Consider the following 19,810-nt stretch of genomic DNA (forward strand, 5'->3'; position numbering starts at 1 on the left):
TGTTCCTTCATCAGTGTTATGGCTAGCAATGGAATTACAGTCAAGATGGTGGTTATATACACCTGGTAGTTAATGACTTGACAGGAAATTACATCACAGCGCAGGTGTGCCTGAGCTTATTGATCCACAATGACCAAAGGAATGACCTATCAAAATAGAGTCTATTCATGAATACACAAATTATACATATATAAACAAAAATACATTACATTACCAGAAACTTGATATGTAACTTGCCCATAGTTTCTAGGGCAAATTGAGCCCCTTTACATATTTAAATAATTAATTCCAAATTCTCTATTGAGAATCCTTGGAAAACCATACCTCTTGCTTAAAAACAACAACAAGGAAACCTACACATTTTATGTCGAATATCCCTGATGGAAATTTCCCCTGTCAAGCCTGTGTACAATGCCAAGGCATGATCAAAGATACATTTTACACACACCCGAAAACGGGCAAAAGTATACCCGTTAACACTTTCAGTGCCGGGCCGTGTTTTCCTATTTACCCTGATGAGTGCCACCATCCACGGCCAATGTTAACGTTAATATCGCCTAATCTATGTTTTAAATTATGGCTGTGTCTAATCTGCCCGTCGCTTATCAAAGAATCATTTTCCAGTCAACATTGTCAAGGCAGAGTGTATTTTTATCGCTTCATTTCCGTTTGATAGCATTTTGAAAATCACCCGTTTTCGGGGAAAAAACAACCCATGCCTATGATAATCGCCTTTTACTGGAATATTCCAGAACGTTGTCATTTGTCTGCCTATTTATGAATCGTTTTCAAATAAACGCTAGATGATCGATAGTATATGTGACTCCGCCCAGCGTGCGCGCCTACAACTCGGCGACCCAGGTTCCTCACGAGAAGAGAAAGAATTTTTTATTTTATTTTTTTTTTCATTTCCGTTTTTTTTATTTTTTTATATATACTTACAGTTATATACAGAAGAACATATTTAGTATAACAGCAAACATATATAATAACTCTAATTGTGTTTAAATTGTGTTTAAAAATGGCTCCTTGAGACATACTCTGATCGTCTCTCACGAAGCTGTGGGGGCAGTTCCCTCGGGCTGTCCCATTTTTGCATGTGAAAGGCTGCTGTTGATGTGAGGTACGCCCCCACACGGTGTGGTGTTTATATTTACAGCACCTGTAGCAGAGAACACTTTTTTGCTGCTTAGATAACATCGACATGGCCGCACAAAAATTATCAGCTGCTCTTAATAGAGGAAGAGATGGAATGAGTATAGACTCCTCGGCGACGATGAGTGACCACATCACGGACTACATGGTCATCACTGAAGGTGAGCCGCCACCAGCTCTTTTATCCGACGATGAGACCGAAGACGCAGATGAAGACGCAGATGAAATTGTCCCAGATCCAATCGAACCTGCCGACGATGGTGAAACAGAGGAAGACGGAGACCTTTGCGTTGAAACTGTAGCATTGGGCTTTTCAGCTGAATCGACCATGCGATCAGTTGAAAAGATGTCTGGTTTAACGGTGGAGGGCGAAATAGAAGAGGAACTCGGAAAGATAAACTCTTTCCACTGCAAGTGCCAAGCGCGCCGAAAGGAAAATTCAGAACGATCTGCCCTGTCTTGTTCAAAAAAACTGTCGGTTGAGCTAATTTACCAAAACCGATTGGACACCGCGTCGTTGACACCAAGAGAAAGGGACATGTGTCTGTTGTCCATTATTGGAACATGCCAAAATGTTTCAGAGATGACGCAAAGTACAAAGAAAGTCAACGCTATACGCCTGGCTTCAAGGACAACGTACAGATTCCACGACGTTGTCGTCTGTCGTCCAACGTTCTGTTTCATTTATGGGTAAGTGTTTTTATGCTTGTATATTGTATTGGACGTAGATGTATTGTATTGGACGTATATGTATGTTTAGCAATAGGTTTAAATAGGTTTAAATAGGTGTTAAAGTCTAGATATAGTCGTCGAATCCTATTCTACCCTGCGAGGGCGTCCATTTTGGATATTCTGGGTAGTGTAGTTTTTGTGCGGCCATTTTGTAATGCACATCGCTAGGATAGGGATTCTTAAAAACTACACCTGAATGTAAACAAGAGTGATTGATTGATTGATTGAAAAGTTTATTAACAGATTGCAGAATGGGTACAGTACAGTACAGCTCAATACATACAATTGTTAAGGGGATGCAGACCAGAGAAAGACTTCCATCTTGTTTACATCAGGGTCCCCCATTTTCAATTCATCATAACATAATATATGACATACAGATACAGTGTGTACAATGTGTGTATTTCATTCATTAATTCTCTTCCCTATTGTTAACATTTTTGTTTAGGATCAGCGATGCGCTTCTCAAAAGCCTTTTCAAACACTACAAGACAGATGGCCTCACACCGCGGGAGAGGAAGAAACAGCCGAGAAATCACAAGCGTTTTTTGTCTCTTTTTGACGTAAAAAGGGTTGTGAAATTTCTGATCAACTTTGCTGTCCTACATGCGATTGTGTTGCCTGGCCGTCATGCTGGTCACAAGGATTTCACTGCAAAGTTACTGCCAACCAATCTGACCAAAGCTGCCCTGTGGCGCCTTTACAGCGATATAGAAGGTATGTCATAAAACCACCCCTTTCTTTCTCTCTCACACACACACATGGTTCCCACTTTTTCTTATTCTACCAATCTAACAAAAACACTTGTCTTTTCAGGATTTCGTGTTGTTGGTCAGAGATCCTTCCTTCGGTTGTGGAAAGCACTCCTTCCGCAGATAATGATCACAAAACCCAGGACAGATCTGTGTTCTCAATGCTACTCCAACAATAACCAATTACAGCAAGCCGCGGGAAGGCCAGAGAAGTTGCAGGTGGAGAAACTCCAGGTGTGTACAGTCTACTTTCACTACTACACTACAGACTGTTTTTTACCACCATCTATTCCCCTGTACCCCCGTCCATAGTGGCTTGTTTACAGTATTTACCCAAACATAGCAACGTCCGATGACGACATAGAATGGGTACAATACAGTACAGCTCAATACAACAACAGTGGACTGGAGGATGAAGACCAGAAAAAGACTTTCGCCTTTTTTACATAAGGGTCCTCCATTTTCAATTCATCAAAACATTTAGAGACATACAAATATACAGTAGTTTCATAAAAATGCTAAAATGCTATTGATTGATTGATTGATTGATTTAAAACTTTATTAACATATTGCAGAATGGGTACAGTACAGCTCAATACATACAATTGTTAAGGGGATGCAGACCAGAGAAAGACTTTCGTCTTGTTTACATCAGGGTCCCCCATTTTCAATTAATCATATTTCATATCTAAATCATATAATATCTCATTGCTAAATATATGCAATATATAATCTAATAATCCAATAATCTAAATCTAATATATAATATAAAAATGCTAAATGCATGGGTATTTTATTTTGTCTTTAATGTTAGCTTGCAAACTCGAATACTGTCTTGGTAAGCCTCATAATGAATTGTTTGGGGAAAAAAAGAAAAACATCGTGATGTGTATCGTGTATCGCCGAAAGGTCAGAAAATATCGTGATATCATATTTAGGCCATATCGCCAAGCCCTAGCTTCAACACACATGACATTAGGATAACCTGAGGATAACTGAGCACTGCCACCTCATTAGCCGTGTGTGTGTGTGTGTGTATTGAGCCGTACTGTGTTGTACCCATTCTGCAATCTGTTAAATAACGTTTTCTTTCATTCATGCTTTCATCCAGGTGCAGTTAAAACATCTGGCCCTTGTTGACAGAGAACGCGAGCTGTTGCAGGAGATGACTGTCGCCACAAAGCGCACATGCGCCGAGAACATGGATCTGTCGCTAGGCCCCTCCCCACCTGCAAGCAGAGATATCACGATGCACTACAGCTTTGATTACGCACAGCAGGTGAATATCCAATATAATGTTGCTTTTTGTTGTTAAAGGAAAACTTACAGGAACGTTTGAGTTGTATTTGGAGTGTATTTAGATAAGATGAGAGTGGGAGGAGAGAGGAGAGAGAAAATAGGAGAAGAGAGGAGAGAATAGGAAAAGAGAGGAGAATTTTTTATGTAAAAATAGTTCCTTATAGTTTTAGCAGTATTTTTTCATGAATCACTCGCCAAACATAAAAAATACTTGCATTTGGCTAGTAAAGTGGCCTAATTTCCTCCCCTGTTCCCTTATTTCAATGTCCCTTATTTCAATGTCCTTTTTTCTTTTTCTTCTTTCTCTGTCCTGCAGGTTCATTTTCCATCTCACCCTTTTCAAGTGGGTCCCATCTTTTTTCAAACACCGCGCAAATGTGGCCTGTTCGGTGTCCACTGTGAAGGGCTGACGAAGCAAGTGAATTACCTAATTGATGAAGGGATGTCAACTGGTAAAGGCAGCAATGCCGTTATCAGCTATGTGGATCATTTCTTCACCAACTATGGAGTTGGAGAAAAATCAGTGGACCTGCACTGCGACAATTGCTCCGGGCAAAATAAAAACAATTATGTCTTGTGGTATTTTGCGTGGCGTACTATTCACAAACTTCACCTGCAGCTTGCTCTCCACTTCCTAATTGCAGGCCACACTAAATTTGGCCCCGACTGGTGCTTTGGTTTGATAAAGCAGGTTTACAGGAAGACTGCGGTCGACACCCTGGCAGGCATCGCAGACATCGTCAGGAAAAGCTCTGCAGTGAAAGGAGTCAATATCCCCCAACTTGTCGGTCGCGAAGATGGCACAGTTTATGTTCCAAGCCACGACTGGCAGCAACATCTCGGAGGCTTCTTCAAAAGATTCCCACAAATAAAGAAATACCAGCACTTCAGCTTCGATGCCAACAGTCCTGGCATGGTGACGGCGAAATTACACTGTGACGATACAGAGCCATTCACGTTTCAGCTGTTGAAAGACCCAAAACGCTACCCAACCATCTCTGGTTTTCCTGTCCTCACCCCACCTGGTCTAGACAATGACCGACAGGAATATCTTTATAAGGAGATAAGACAATACTGTTCTGATGACGCAAAAGACATTACATGCCCACTCCCAACATCTAGAGCACCTCAGAACAAGAAGACTGTACGATGTTAGACACATGGATGTAGAGCACACACACACACACACACACACACACACACACACACTGTACTAGCAGTCACTTTAACATGAACACACACACACACTCATGCTGCACACGCTCACAATGTAAGGTCACTTTAAAAAAATTAAACAAGAACAGGAGTGGTTCTTGTAGAGTAAAAGCTTATTACTTGTTCTTATTACTTGTATTATTGCACAATGTCGCATTCTCATCCTATTGGAATCTTATTATTGCATTCTTGACTTGACTTGATAGTATAGTAGTACTAGTATAGCATAGGGACATAGAAGAATTGTATTGTTGTACCGGTACATCATACATGTACATTATATTTTTATTACTATTGTTTTATTGCACAATCGTAGCGGGCATGGCCAACCGCATTTCACTGTATGCCCTGGTATGCAATGAATAAAAAAAAATGTCACTTTAAACTAAATGGAAAGGTCACTTTAAAGGAAAGAACCGATGTGGTTCTTGTATAGTTTAGATTATTGTAGTATAGCATAATGACAGCATGTCTATTTTTATCATGCACATCTTATGCCTTCTTATTACCTGTTTATGTATTTTATTATTAGTATTATTGCACAATCGATGCGGGCATGACCACCCGCATTTCACTGTATGCCCTGGTATGATATGCAATGAATAAAAAAAAATGTCACTTTAAACTAAATGGAAAGGTCACTTTAAAGGAAAGAACCGATGTGGTTCTTGTATAGTTTAGATTATTGTAGTATAGCATAATGACAGAGTTGAAACTGTATTAGCATGTCTATTTTTATCATGCACATCTTATGCCTTCTTATTACCTGTTTATGTATTTTATTATTAGTATTATTGCACAATCGATGCGGGCATGACCACCCGCATTTCACTGTATGCCCTGGTATGTATGTGACGAATAAACCTCTTGAATTGATTTGATATTGTCTGCTGATTTTCGTCCAGTTGTCACATGAAAGGTGGTAACAAAGACTGATAATGATAACAATAATAATGATAATAGGCTACCTGTTTTAGGTCCAATTAATATAATAAGCAATGTGAGAAGATGCAATCTTTATCTGTGTAGGCTACACGACATAACATTTAATGGGGGCAGAGGTAATGCCACACTAGAAGATATTCCATGTTTATCACCTCGTGCTTCCCTCCTTGGAGACCTGTTTCAGAACCACAACCCAAGATGCTTCTATCCACCCTTTGCTGGGTTCAGTGTAAATAAGCAAAGCCGGCAGAATGAGGGGTCTTCTTTAATGCATTATTATTTATTGCATTTCTGTATAAAAAAGGCTTGTGTCTATCACTCCGCTGGCCAGTTCTACCAACTATGCATTAAAATTCCCTGCGGTCAACATAATTTCTTCCTATTTTGGTTGTAATTGTGTAATGATAGATGTATAACCTGAACACTGTACATATCTGTTTTCAGGAAACACTGGGCTATACAAAGAATATGCTGTGATGTCACATGAATGTATAAATATATGGCCATGCATTTAATCTCTCTCTTTTTTATAAAATCATTATAGCCAACATGCAATATATCCCATTGATTGGTACAATGGGACAGACATTTGTTTTATACAGCTATAACCTGCATTCTTTCAAAATATATCATTAATCAATAAAACAGATATTGGAATACACTATGTAGCCTATGTGTCTAATGAATAATGCTGCGAAAGATTGGACACAACACAAGCTGTGTAAACAAATAGGTCAATATAATTTAATTTAATAAATAAAGGTTTTCAATTCAATAACTGAAATATACATTATTCAGACTAGTAGTTATATTACTACTACAATACAAAATGTTTGATTTTGTATCTGATCTGTCATGACAGCATGGCTGTCACAGCACTTAATTATGTTAATACTATTCAGGGGAGAGGTGTGGCTGGGAGGTATTGTTTACGCCCAGCAGAATCCTGGCAAAAGGTGTCAAATCTTTAAGAGCTGTTTTCTCTGCTTAGGTCTCTGGGGAAAAAAGACTGCTACAAGATTTAAAATTAGCACATCACAATAATAACATTCTCAGATTTCAAAGTATGACACATCATTTGAAAGCTTACATTCTGTACTTTCACAATCTGGAAAAATCTGGAAAATGAAAAAATAGACATGTAGGCTATAGCACTGGTCGGGGTCACATATGTGTGCGCACGCACGCTCGTGCCGTGCGCTGATAATCGCTGCTCTTATTTCCTCATGGCTTTTACAGTCAAAACAGCCATATCACATAAACGCTTATATATCCGTGAAAACGAGTCTGATTATCCTAACACTGATAACATAGATTCCTTACCTGAGGTCAGATGGTATCCAAATGGTTTATTCCAATTTCCGATCGCCATTCGAAAAAATTGATAATTGTATTGATCCATCGTGTGTACAGTATAACCCATATTCGCCGTGGCTCCAGAATGAACTCTGGTAGACCCGGGCTGCATCAGTGAGAAGTAAAATGTGGAGTCAGAAATCCGTTCTCCCATTCACTTTCATTGAGTCCATTCCAAAAGGGTGATTTACCATCTGGGAGACGATAGGGGGCGCTTTTTTCACATCGGAGCGCCGGCGGTCCCTGGATCTCCAACGGTAGGCTTGCGTGATGCAATATGATTTCAGATCCCTAATAATAATAATAAAAAAATAAAAACGAATACTCGTGACGTGGCATTCAACGGTCGGGGCGTAAACCCGAGAAAAGCCGTGAGTGGCATACAAAGTGTTAACACTTTGATCGCCATGGGTTAAATTCATAATTTACCATCCCTAGCCAGCTCTATTTGTCTATGGAGAAGTTCCCCTTCTTCGCAGGGCTATAACTTTTTAAATTCTATTGCTAGATTGCCATTATTATGGCCCATTCAATGTCCTATATCCATTGTTCAGGGTGTAGCAACGATATACTTTTTCATTCACATATTCATACTAAAATATGGTCTAAAGTATAAGTATGTTTTTATCGTTTTCTGCAGCTTTCTCCAGAACTTGATTAATAGCTCCAAATGCATTATATTGATGATGAAATACAGTTTGATAGCAATCGACGCGAGATAAGAAATTTCAACTGGACGTGGTTCTAGAAGTTACTACGTATCATCTGATATTGACCGGATGGGCGAGGGGGCGTTTATAATTCCGTGGGCAACATTATACCATTCGTCTAGTGTGGGTGATATGGTCATCAGAGCAGTTTATATGGAATACGTTAGAAAATAACGCTGGATCTTACCGTATGTTCCTCGCGCCATTGGACGATCAGCGTGGAGTAGACCGTTTTCGATTATGGGATGTTGATCCTGATTAACCATTTCCAGGTTGTATAATACTATATACGTCCAAATAACTTTGTTTATTGAGTTAGGGCGAGCGATTGATCATCCAGTGTGTTGAGATGGAGTCCGGCTACCAATCGCGAGTCCCGAGACGACATATGGATGAGCACTTCCTGTTTGGCGCGCCCCTGCCGATCGGCCACCAGATGGCGCTCTCGAACCGTTAGACAGTTGAGTGGAGCTCACCAGTATATCTCATGGCTCCGGAGGAGAAATATGATTTCGATCACAGATTTTTGAATTATTGATATCAAAGACGAGTTACGGCGTCTTCGGCAGAATGAGCATGGCTAGGAATGACGTCTAAACACGTCATCTGCGATTAAAGTGTTAAGCACCTTTTACCTATATTATTATTTCGGTTTAATTATGTTGTTGTTGTTTTTAAGCAAGAGGTATGGTTTTCCAAGGATTCTCAATAGAGAATTTGGAATTATTTATTTAAATATGTAAAGGGGCTCAATTTGCCCTAGAAACTATGGGCAAGTTACATATCAAGTTTCTGGTAATGTAATGTATTTTTGTTTTTGTTTATATATGTATAATTTGTGTATTTACGAATAGACTCTATTTTGATAGGTCATTCCTTTGGTCATTGTGGACTAATAAGCTCAGGCACACCTGTGCCGTGATGTCATTTCCTGTCAAGTCATTAACCACCATCTTGACTGTAATTCCATTGCTAGCCATAACACTGATGAAGGAACAATTAGTTCCGAAACATGTTTGTTTCCACTTCAGGCTGCCATTAAATACTTGAACCTGAGAGTGCTGGTCCGGCTTCCCTGCTTTCTTTATAGCTCTACAAACATCCCCACGAACTATGCAAGTCTGTTTAGAAATGCTGGCCGTCTACAGTGATTTTAGACGGATCCAAATGGCCATGAATGTGTTAAAGAGAGACGAGTGAAAGATGAATGGAAGTGTTGTTTGTGCGACAGTAGAGTGCGTAATAAAATAGTGTTTTTGCATCGGAACACGACTCCGTCTGTGCTATCATTACTGCACTCCTACAATGGCGTCATTAATTTGCATATAAATGATACATGGGACACTCTGACAGATTTTTAACATAGCCTATCATTTTCTACAAATTTTTTCCAATCTAGAAACACTGGTTAACAATATATTTCCAGGGGGTGCATGATAGTATCCGCTTTCCTACTCAACTAATTGGTAAAAATGTGATTATTTCGTATTGACGGCACAGATTTGCATAGGCTACTTATATAGAAACATGTGATCACTCTAGGGATAGTTTTATTGTGATCTTTGACCCTCAAAACATGGGTCTAGACACCTCATTTGTTAAGTTATCTGCAATATTGGCTGAGATATATGAAACTGATTTCTTTGCGATTTTTTTATAATCGCGTCATTAATTTGCATATAAATGATACATGGGACTAGGGTGACCAGACGTCACGCATTGCGCGTGATTGTACAGCATTTCTGTCTCCTTTCACGTGTCACACAAATTGAGACCATGTCCCGCATGATTGGTTGTCATCCGCGCTAATGTCCCCCCCCCCCCAGCCAATGTGAACGTTACTAGTATCTGACCACGAGTGACGCCGCATCTGACAACAAGTCCGAACGGCGCATTTCTGGAGACTAATGTTATGTTTTGACAACAGATGTTTTGACAAATTGCTTGTATTGCCACCCATACTTGCAAATGTTTTATTGCACTTGTGGCAACGTGCGTTGTCTTCGTTTTGTTCTCTCCGCTATGATAATAATAATAATGAGCGCAGAGCTCGGTCTGTGTCCTCAGCGCTACACAGACCGAGCTCTGCGCTCATTATTATTATTATTATTATTATTATTATTATTATTATTATTATTATTATTATTATTATTATTATTATTATTATTATCATAGCGGAGAGAACAAAACGAACAAGTGCAATAAAACATTTGCAAGTATGGGTGGCAATACAAGCAATTTGTCAAAACATCTGTTGTCAAAACATAACATTAGTCTCCAGAAATGCGCCGTTTTCGACTGCTTTGCTCGCAGTGTTCCATCTCCATGCACGTCCACTGCAGGTAAGCCAAGATAATACGGAGTTAGCTAGGCTAATAACGAATGACTAAGAATAGGCTAATAAATAAAATATAATTGTTTAGCTACAAATATATTTGAAAGATGACAGCCCACGCCTCCTCCCTCTCCCTCCACCACCAGCCTCCCAGCCAAGCCAAGTCCCTTCACCCTAGCAGCTAGGAGGGGGGCGTACTAGCGTAGGTCAGTGGCCAATCAGAGCGCAAAACGGGAACCCGGAAACACGAACGTGTTGGTAAAAGGGACAGTCCACCAAAAAAAGGGGAGGGGGCTGCACTGGGGGGGGTCCCACATTGTCCCTCACAAACATACCCTTTGTCCCACATTTGGTTTATTGGGATCTGGTCACCCTACATGGGACACTGACAGATTTTTAACACTTTCGCGGCCACTGGGATGAGTCTAATTAATCTCAAGAGGACCGGGGAATGTAAACAGACATGGGGCTGTTTGTAGAGCTAAATCTATACTTTATAGTATTGCTATCTGTCCATTCTCATTGTGAATTGAGACCATAAACCGTCCCTTCAAAATGGCTTAAAGGAAAACTCCAACATTTTGGGAAATTAGCTTATTTAACATCTTCCCTGGAGTTAGACAAGAAGATACATACATTTTTTGTCTCTGTGCATGCATTTAGCTTAGGGAACAGTCGCTCCGTTAGCATAGCTTAGCTTCATCACTGGAAGTGAGGCGGATCCGGAGCCTTACAGTGTATAGTTTGATTGATTGATTGAAAAGTTTATTAACAGATTGCAGAATACACTCCAAATACAACTCCAAAACGTTCATGTAAACATGTTGTGACCTGTGTATTCACCACGTGGAGAAATAAAAAATAATTGAATTAGACAATTACGTTTTATAAGCAAATATGTGACACCTGGCAGCGCTACTGACCACAACTCGGCCTGCCCCCTTCTCGTCTAGACGTTATAGAGTTTTTTTTTTTTTTTTTTTTTTTCTTCATATTATTATAAATTGAATGTATAATTACATGTTTACTATAAAAACGAACAGTTAGAATATCTAAAATAGTGTCAATCCTGTGTTTAAAAATAGGTTGTTCACGGACTTTATTTCAATGAAACGGGGGCGTAATTACTGTATTTGCATCTGAATCAAACCTAGGCGGCAGCCCGCAGAGATTTACATTGTGGGTGTGTTAGAGCGACGCACTGGCTCTGTCTGTTTACACTTTCAATGGGATTATCATCACGTTGGAGCAGCTGCACTCTGGATCAGAAAGAGATGAATGCATCGGATCTAATGAACGAGTACATGAACTTTGTTAAACCAGTTGATTCAGTCTCGGCTCACCGGTGAAAACACAGCGCTATTCAACGGAATTAACTATGAGATCGGTCGAGATGCGTCTGCATGGGTAAGTTTAAGAATGTTTATTTACAGTAGCATCCAACTCCTTACAATTCCGCATCTTTGATAAAACTACAATAATATTCGTTCTCCTATTGGAAGCGATCCCCTGGCGCCACTGACTTACCCCCTCGAGCTGACTTCAAAGGTACCGACGAGATATGTCTGTACATGCCCAGCTTCTGCCCATGAATACGGCTACTGAAATACGAATGGTACTATTTGTTCACAGCGCATATATATATGGCGCAAGTAAAGTAGAACTCCCCTTAGCCTCTTAGTCTCTTGGTCCATTGTCCCGTTCAGTCTCGTTCAGTTCCAGTTATCCAAGCAACGTCTCACCCACTACGCAACGTGGGCAGAGCAGGGCTCGCATTGCCCCAAGATAGAGTCTCGTGTTATTCTAATACGTCTGTTTGTCGTATCGTTCGCTATTTATTAGTAAACCTTCATTACGAGTCAAAGACCACGTGAAGTGGGTAATTGTGCGTCTACATAGAGCACTTATAGCCGCGTGCAGATAGGATAGAGTAACGTCAAGTTCAACTGTGAACCACGGACCAACCGGAGGATTTACACCGGACCAGCAGCACCACGGAGGATTTACACCCCGCCAGCAGTGCCATTTTCCGGCAAGGATTATTATTCTTCATTCTTCACCAAGCTGCTGGAAGCAGAGAACCGTCTACACCCACTACTGTGGGATCTACACCTGCCCGTGAGACCATCACTCGAGCCAGTCTCTGTCGCACCAGAGGCGCCACGGCTTTCACCTGCACGGCGCGCATCCTGGGACCAGGCTGCTTTTCCCCGCTGACTCAGGGAGTAAAACACCGTCTCCAGGTGCCTTGCCACAGCTCCGTGGACCATTGACATTCATAGAGCATTGCCCCCCCCTGCTGGCTTACAACCGGTAGTACCCCCTTTCCCAGAGTACCATAGAGATCATCCTTAATATTCACTATTGATTTGCCTGCACATTCTATTTGCCTTATAAGCGCATTCAAAGTAATGTAATCTAATATTCCTTTATGTAATAAATATTGTAAACAAGTATTTGTGTGGAAAACCGTGTTATTGTGGAAGTGTTCTAATCTAATATACTTGTGTACAGTATTGGCCAGTAGTACATAGACGGTAGTGATTTAATGATATCAATACTTGATTAATACAGTCAGGGAATTGTACCCCTCAGTTACAATAACTGTGTGTATGTGTAGCTAGGAGGGATATGAGGTATGTGTGTATGTGTAGCTAGGAGTGATATGATAACTGTGTGTATGTAGGGGGGGCAGGTGGCGCACGGAGATTACGTTCGTCACCAACACCGGGAGACACTAGGATTTGCCTGTTCGAATCCAGCTCCCGGCGTTGCTATCAGCTTGGCTGGCCTCTCACACTGATACAATTGGCTGTATCAGGGGGTGGGAAAGCTGAAGGGTGGGTCCTGGGCGTTGTGGACAGCGACCCCTACAGTTCGGTCGGGGCGCCTGCTCAGCGAGGGTTGGAACTGAGGAGAGATAGTGTGGCCTCCCACACGCTACACTCTCCCCGGTGAGAACCTGCGCGGCCAGGTTGGCCTGCCCCAGGATTCACATGCGTCGGAGGAAAGCATGTGACAGTCTCCGGTCTCCCGGACCAACAGTAGGGGAAAGTACGCAACAACCAGGAAGGGTGGGATGGGAGAGAAAAAAAATCGGGAAAAAGGAGGGGAAGAAAGATAAAAAAAAAAAAAAAATGTGTATGTGTAGTTCAAGTTCAAGTTCTTTAATAGTTGTCATACAGAAGTACAGAATACTTTCATACAAAATGCTTCTTACTGTTATGCTCCAGAGACTGTGCTAGACAAGATAGTATCAAATAACATAATAACATAATATAGCATGAATTTAGAAGAAGAAAATGAGGTCACAGTGTTCGGTATAGACATATGTACAATGTTCTGAGTTACCATATAATATACAATACACAATACTATGCAGTGTACTGATGTACAGTACTATCTAGTGCAAAGCAGAAATGGGATGAGGTACAATTTTAGGTACAATTTACAGTAAGGTGTACGAGTTGTAGTGCAATCCTTCATCCATAAATATAAAGTGTGGGGAGTGGGTGCTACAGTGTGTTTGTTTAAAGTGGGTGTGTGCTATAAGTGTGTGGAGTGGGTGCTACAGTGTGTTTGTTTAAAGTGAGTGTGTGCGTGTGGATGTGTGTGCTATGTGCGTTTGGTGGTTGTTGTTGTGTAGTGTTCATTCATTGTTCGTTTAGCAGCCTGATGGCCTGGGGATAGAAGCTTCTTCTGAGTCTTTCTGTGCTCGCCTTGAGACTCCTGTATCGCTTGCCTGACCGCAGCAGTTCAAAGAGGCAGTTGTTCGGGTGACTGGAGTCTTTAATGATTCTCTTAGCCTTGCCCTTGCAACGCTTGTAGTAAATGTTCTGGAGGGTGGGGAGCCCCCCTCCAATTGTGCGTTCGGCTGAACGTGTCACTCTTTGTAGTCTGCTTTGGTCTTGTGCAGTGCTATTCCCAAACCAGGAGGTGATGTTGCCGGTCAAGATGCTCTCTATTGTACATGAGTAGAAGTTCTTAAGGATCTTCTGGCTGACTTGGAACTTCCTTAGGCGCCTGAGGAAGTAGAGGCGTTGTCGTGCCTTCTTCACAACACTGTTAATGTGTGTGGTCCATGTCAAGTCCTCGGATATGTAGGCTCCGAGGTACTTAAAGCTGTTGACTCTCTCAACCGGTGCCCCGTCGAAGCTGAGGGGGCTGTAGTCCTTGACCCCTGACCTCCTGAAGTCCACAATCATCTCCTTTGTTTTGCTGACGTTCAGGGAGAGGCTGTTTTCCTGGCACCATCCCGCCAGGACCTTGACCTCTTCCAGGTAGGCCCTCTCGTCGTTGGCAGAGATCAGGCCCACCACCACTGTGTCGTCAGCAAATTTGACGATTGTATTGCTACTCCGCTGAGCCACACAGTCGTGTGTGTACAGGGAGTAGAGGAGGGGACTCAGAACACAGCCCTGGGGGGCCCCTATGTTGAGGGTGATGGATGAGGAGGTGCAGTTGCCTGCTCTCACCACCTGGGGTCTGCCAGTCAGGAAGTCCAAGACCCACTGGCAGAGGTCATAGCCCAAGCCCAGGTCCCTGAGCTTGGCTATGAGTATGGAGGGGACTATGGTATTGAATGCCGAGCTGTAGTCGATGAATAGCATTCTCACATAGTTCCCCTGCCTCTTGTCCAGGTGTGATGCTGCTGTGTGCAGCACATGGGATATGGCGTCCTCCGTGGACCTGTTGGGGCGGTATGCAAATTGCAGGGGGTCCATGTTGATGGGGAGGGAGGAGCAGATGTAGCCCTTTACTAGCTTCTCAAAGCACTTCATGGCTATGGAGGTGAGAGCTACAGGGCGGTAGTCGTTGAGGCAAGCAGGCTTGGATTTTTTGGGTACAGGGATAATAGTGGACTTCTTCAGCTAGGAGTGATATGATAACTGTGTGTATGTGTAGCTAGGAGTGATATGATAACTGTGTGTATGTGTAGCTAGGAGGTAACTGTGACACTGACATCCATCACTTCAATCATACATTATTTTATTATTTATGCATCAGAGAATGGCCCATGCCACTGAGTGAGGACTTTGTTGCTTTTTCTCGTTGTGACATAGATTTAACAATAATTCTGCTTGACTGAGTCCAGCTAGTTTAAGATGCTGCATCCCCTTAACAAAGACGAAAGATGTAACTGAGGGGTACAATTCCCTGACTGTATTGATAAGTATGGTATCATTAAACCACTACCGCTTTATGTACTTTAATTACTGGCCATACAGTACACGATATATGAATATGATGAACACTTCCCACAATGAAATCGGTTCCAAACAAAGGTATAATCAAGTATTTAATGGAGCAAAAGGTACATAGGATACTTTACATTATTCTTTGAATGCACTTGTAAGGCAAAGGAATGTGCGTAGGCAAATCAACAACGAATGTCCATTCTCTGGTTACGCAGGAGGTAATTATACAACCTGAATCTTAGGGAATTATATCTATGGTACACTAGTAATATAGCGGGAGATACTGGAAGGGGTTCCCCCTGGTTGTAAGCCAGCAGGGGTAGAAGATCTGTCGGTAGTAGAACGTCTGGTCAACGATGACTAAGGAGACTCCAGGTACAGGAGCCGGTGCAATAGCCTCTTGATCCACAGACGAATACAGCTGTTCTCCGTAGACTGTAGCTCCACAGTGAAGAAAGCTAGTCGGCCTCAGGCTCTCTGAGGCGCCGACTCGACTTGACTCCTCGCGGGGTAAATCCAACACGTGCAGGCGTCGGCGATTATCCGCTCCATAAATCACAGGACCAAAGCAAATATATTCCAGCCGCAAAGGGCTATGCAGTCGTCGGGTAGATTAATCCAGTGTACATGTCCATACGGTTCTCGTCTAGGTCTCCTCGGGTGAAAGCGCCATGTGGTCAGCCCAGCCAGGATAAGAACTCTAGCTAATACGAGGAAGCGTTGGGGATGCTGGTCACTGTAGAACTTTAACCGCACGATACACTATACACAAATAGACTATTAATGACTTAATAGAAATATGTCGCACTCGACGGTATAGCGCCAAACTCTGACAATTCAGTTATTAATTCGCACGCGGTCTCAATGCTCTATTCTGGGGCCAAACAGGCCATACTTCACCGCACGTTGTATCGTGGGTGAGGCTTCAACTTATTGGGTAACATACTAAGGCTAAGAAGGCTAAGGGGCTTCTATATTCACCTGCGCCGTATTTATACGCGCGGTGAACAAACTAGTGCCAATCTCACTTCTGTCGCGTATCCCTGGGCAAGGCCGGGCATGTCCAGACACGTCTTGACGGTGACTTTGAACCTGACTCCGGGGGGCCGGTCCCTGGCGCCGGTGGACCGCTGTCCAATAGGAGAATGAACTATTATGGTCTGGGCTAAAGGGATATTCCGTGTATATGTACAAGGAATATACAGGGGATATCAAACGATATACAAATACTATGCAATATATATCAATAAATAAATATATATATTCGGTTTAATCTGATCCTTTGTAACAGCCGCCCCCTAATTAGTCCCACCTAATTAGCTAAGCAGAGACAGATTAACCGCACTGTCCACTACTCAATGTCTGTTGTGAGGGGTCGGTCAGCCCACAAAGTCATGGGGTCATGGTCGTCATCGATGGTATCGGGGAGCCTTGGCAGTTCTATTAGCCTCGCCACGGGTCGGGTGTAGATCCGCCCTTGGACGAGCACTTCGGCTGCTCGGACCTTTCCGTCGGCACCGGTGATCACTTTGCTTACGCGGCCAGCCGGCCACATAGCTCGGGGTAGTGACTGGTCGATAATCATGACGACTGTTCCTTCTGTCAAATTGTCTCTCTCTTTCACCCATTTCTGGTGGGTCTGTAGAGACGGTAGATAGTGGAGTAGGAAGCTGTTCCAAAACTTGTCAGCCAATACTTGACTGTACCTCCACATTCTTCGGCCGTTCGCTTCTTCAGGCCTGTACATTGTCTGTGGTAGCGCGGGGTCCAGCCGCACCATCAAGAGTGTGTTGGGGGTGACTGGGTCGACATCTGCTACATCACTTGAGACGTAACCGAGGGGCTTTGAGTTCAATACTCCCTCGATCTCCGTGAGGACTGTCATTAGGACTTCTTCCGCCACGGTCTGGGCCCCAAGCACGGCGTACAGGGCTGTCTTTATTGAGCGTACTTCTCGTTCCCAAGTTCCACCGAAGTGAGGTGCGTTCGGGGGATTAAACTGGAAGTCAATCTGGGATGGAGCGAGGTGGGTCTTAAGTTCTGGGCCCATAGCTTGGAAGCTCTCTCTCAGCTCTCTTTCTCCGCCTTTGAAGTTTGTCCCGTGATCAGACAACAATATAGACGGTTTACCTTTCCGCGATGTGAATCTTCGGAAGGCCATAAGGAATGAGTCTGTGCTCATGGTTGGAAGGAGTTCTATATGCATCGCTCGGGTGGTCATGCATTTGAATACAATACCCCACCGCTTCTCGGTTCCTCTTCCTTTCTTTATATACAGCGGGCCGAAACAGTCCATACCGGTGGAGTGAAAAGGCTTGTCGCCGAGTCGGAGGCGACAGGGAGGTAGGTCAGCCATCCGGGGTATACTGGGCTGCGCTCGCCACTTACGACAGTCTAGACAGGTTCGCTGGAAGCGCCGCACTGCTTCTCTCCCTTGCAGTATCCAATAACGACGTCTGATCTCCGCGAAGACTCTCTCTGCCCCGGCGTGATGCACATCCTCGTCGTATTTCTTTATGATCAGCTCTGTGACGTTGTGTCGGCTGTTTAAGACTATCGGGTACTTGACGTCATCCGGTAAGTCTGGAGCTCTCCGCAGACGACCACCCACTCTGGTGAGACCATGGGCGTCGCTCTCGGGGGCTAGGTGGAGCAGTCTGCTGTCTGATGGGACGGGCTTTGCTCCCTGTAGACAGTCTAGCTCATCGGGGAACGAGTCTCTCTGGGCTCGTTGTAGTAGAAGAAGTTCCGCTTCTTCGTAGTCAGCTGCAGTAATGTCAGTAGTGAGCTGAACCTCTGGGTGGTGCCACAGGAATGTCTTTAGCTGCGCACTCTCTAGGGTGAGGCAATCGTCTATGTCGGGGTCTGTGGAGACGAGTGTGTTCAATCCACAGAACATAGATTTCTTGTTTTCTGCCTCCTCTTTACTCGCTTCCCGTGGGGTGGGTGTAGGCCACTCTTCTTCCGGGAGCTTGAGGAACTCTGGCCCGTCACTGTATAGGTTGTGACAGGTGAGGTCATCCAGGGACATTCCCCGGGTGATGACGTCAGCTGGGTTGTGTTTTGTGTCCACATACCTCCAGCTTGCTACTTCTGTTAAATCTTGAATCTCTGTGACTCTGACTCCCACGAAGACCTTGTATCTGCACGAATCAGACCGGATCCATGTGAGTACTGTCGTGGAGTCTGACCACAAGATTGTTCTTTGCACCGGAATGGTGAGTTCACGTTGGATTAACGTGGCGAGTTGCGCTCCTGCTAGGGCTGCGCAGAGCTCTAGACGCGGGATAGATTGTTGCTTTCATGGGGCTATTCTTGAGCGGGCCAGGATGAAAGTATGTATTTCTCCTCCCTCCTCTCGGGCACGCAAGTAGGCCACCGAACCGTAGGCTACTTCGGAGGCGTCGCTGAAGACGTGCAGGTCCATCTGGCACGTCTCCGGCCTCACTGTGGGTGGGAAGTAGCTGCGGCGTATGTTGACACCTGGGAGTGAGCTGAGTTCCGTCTCCCACTCTCTCCATGTGGATGCAAGGTGTTCGGGTATGGGGTCGTCCCAGCCCTGGTCCTTGTCCCATAACGTTCTTACAATCATCTTTGCCCTGGTGGTGTAAGGTAGAATACATCCCAACGGGTCATATTGTCTGGCGAGTGTTCTGTATACACTCCGTCTGGTGGTCGGTAGTGCAGTCGACCTTCCCTGCTCCTTGGTCAGGGGTGTGTGTTTATAATGGAGCGAGTCTGTTTTGAAGCGCCAGACTAGTCCTAATGTCATTTCTTGGGCTTCTCCTGGGATGGTCGCCATCCAGGTCTCGCTGCTTGCTGCCTTGTCCTCGGGGGAGAGGCTGCGCAATACTTGCGGGTCGCTGCTGGCCCACTGCCTGAGATCAAAGCCGCCTTTGATCAGGGAGGCGCGGAGCTTGAGTAGAAGGGCCTCGGCTTCTTCTGGCGTCGAGACGCTTTGCAGACAGTTGTCCACGTAGAAACTATTTCCTACACTTTGTCGGACCTCTTCATCAGCTGCTGGGTCCTCTGCGACGTGTTTTTGCAGTGCAAACGTAGCACAGCATGGGCTGCATGTGGTTCCGAAAGGGAGGACTTCCCATTGATAGATGG

Source organism: Notolepis coatsorum (genome assembly GCF_963971535.1).
Source record: "Notolepis coatsorum genome assembly, chromosome: 5".
Taxonomy (NCBI): domain Eukaryota; kingdom Metazoa; phylum Chordata; class Actinopteri; order Aulopiformes; family Paralepididae; genus Notolepis; species Notolepis coatsorum.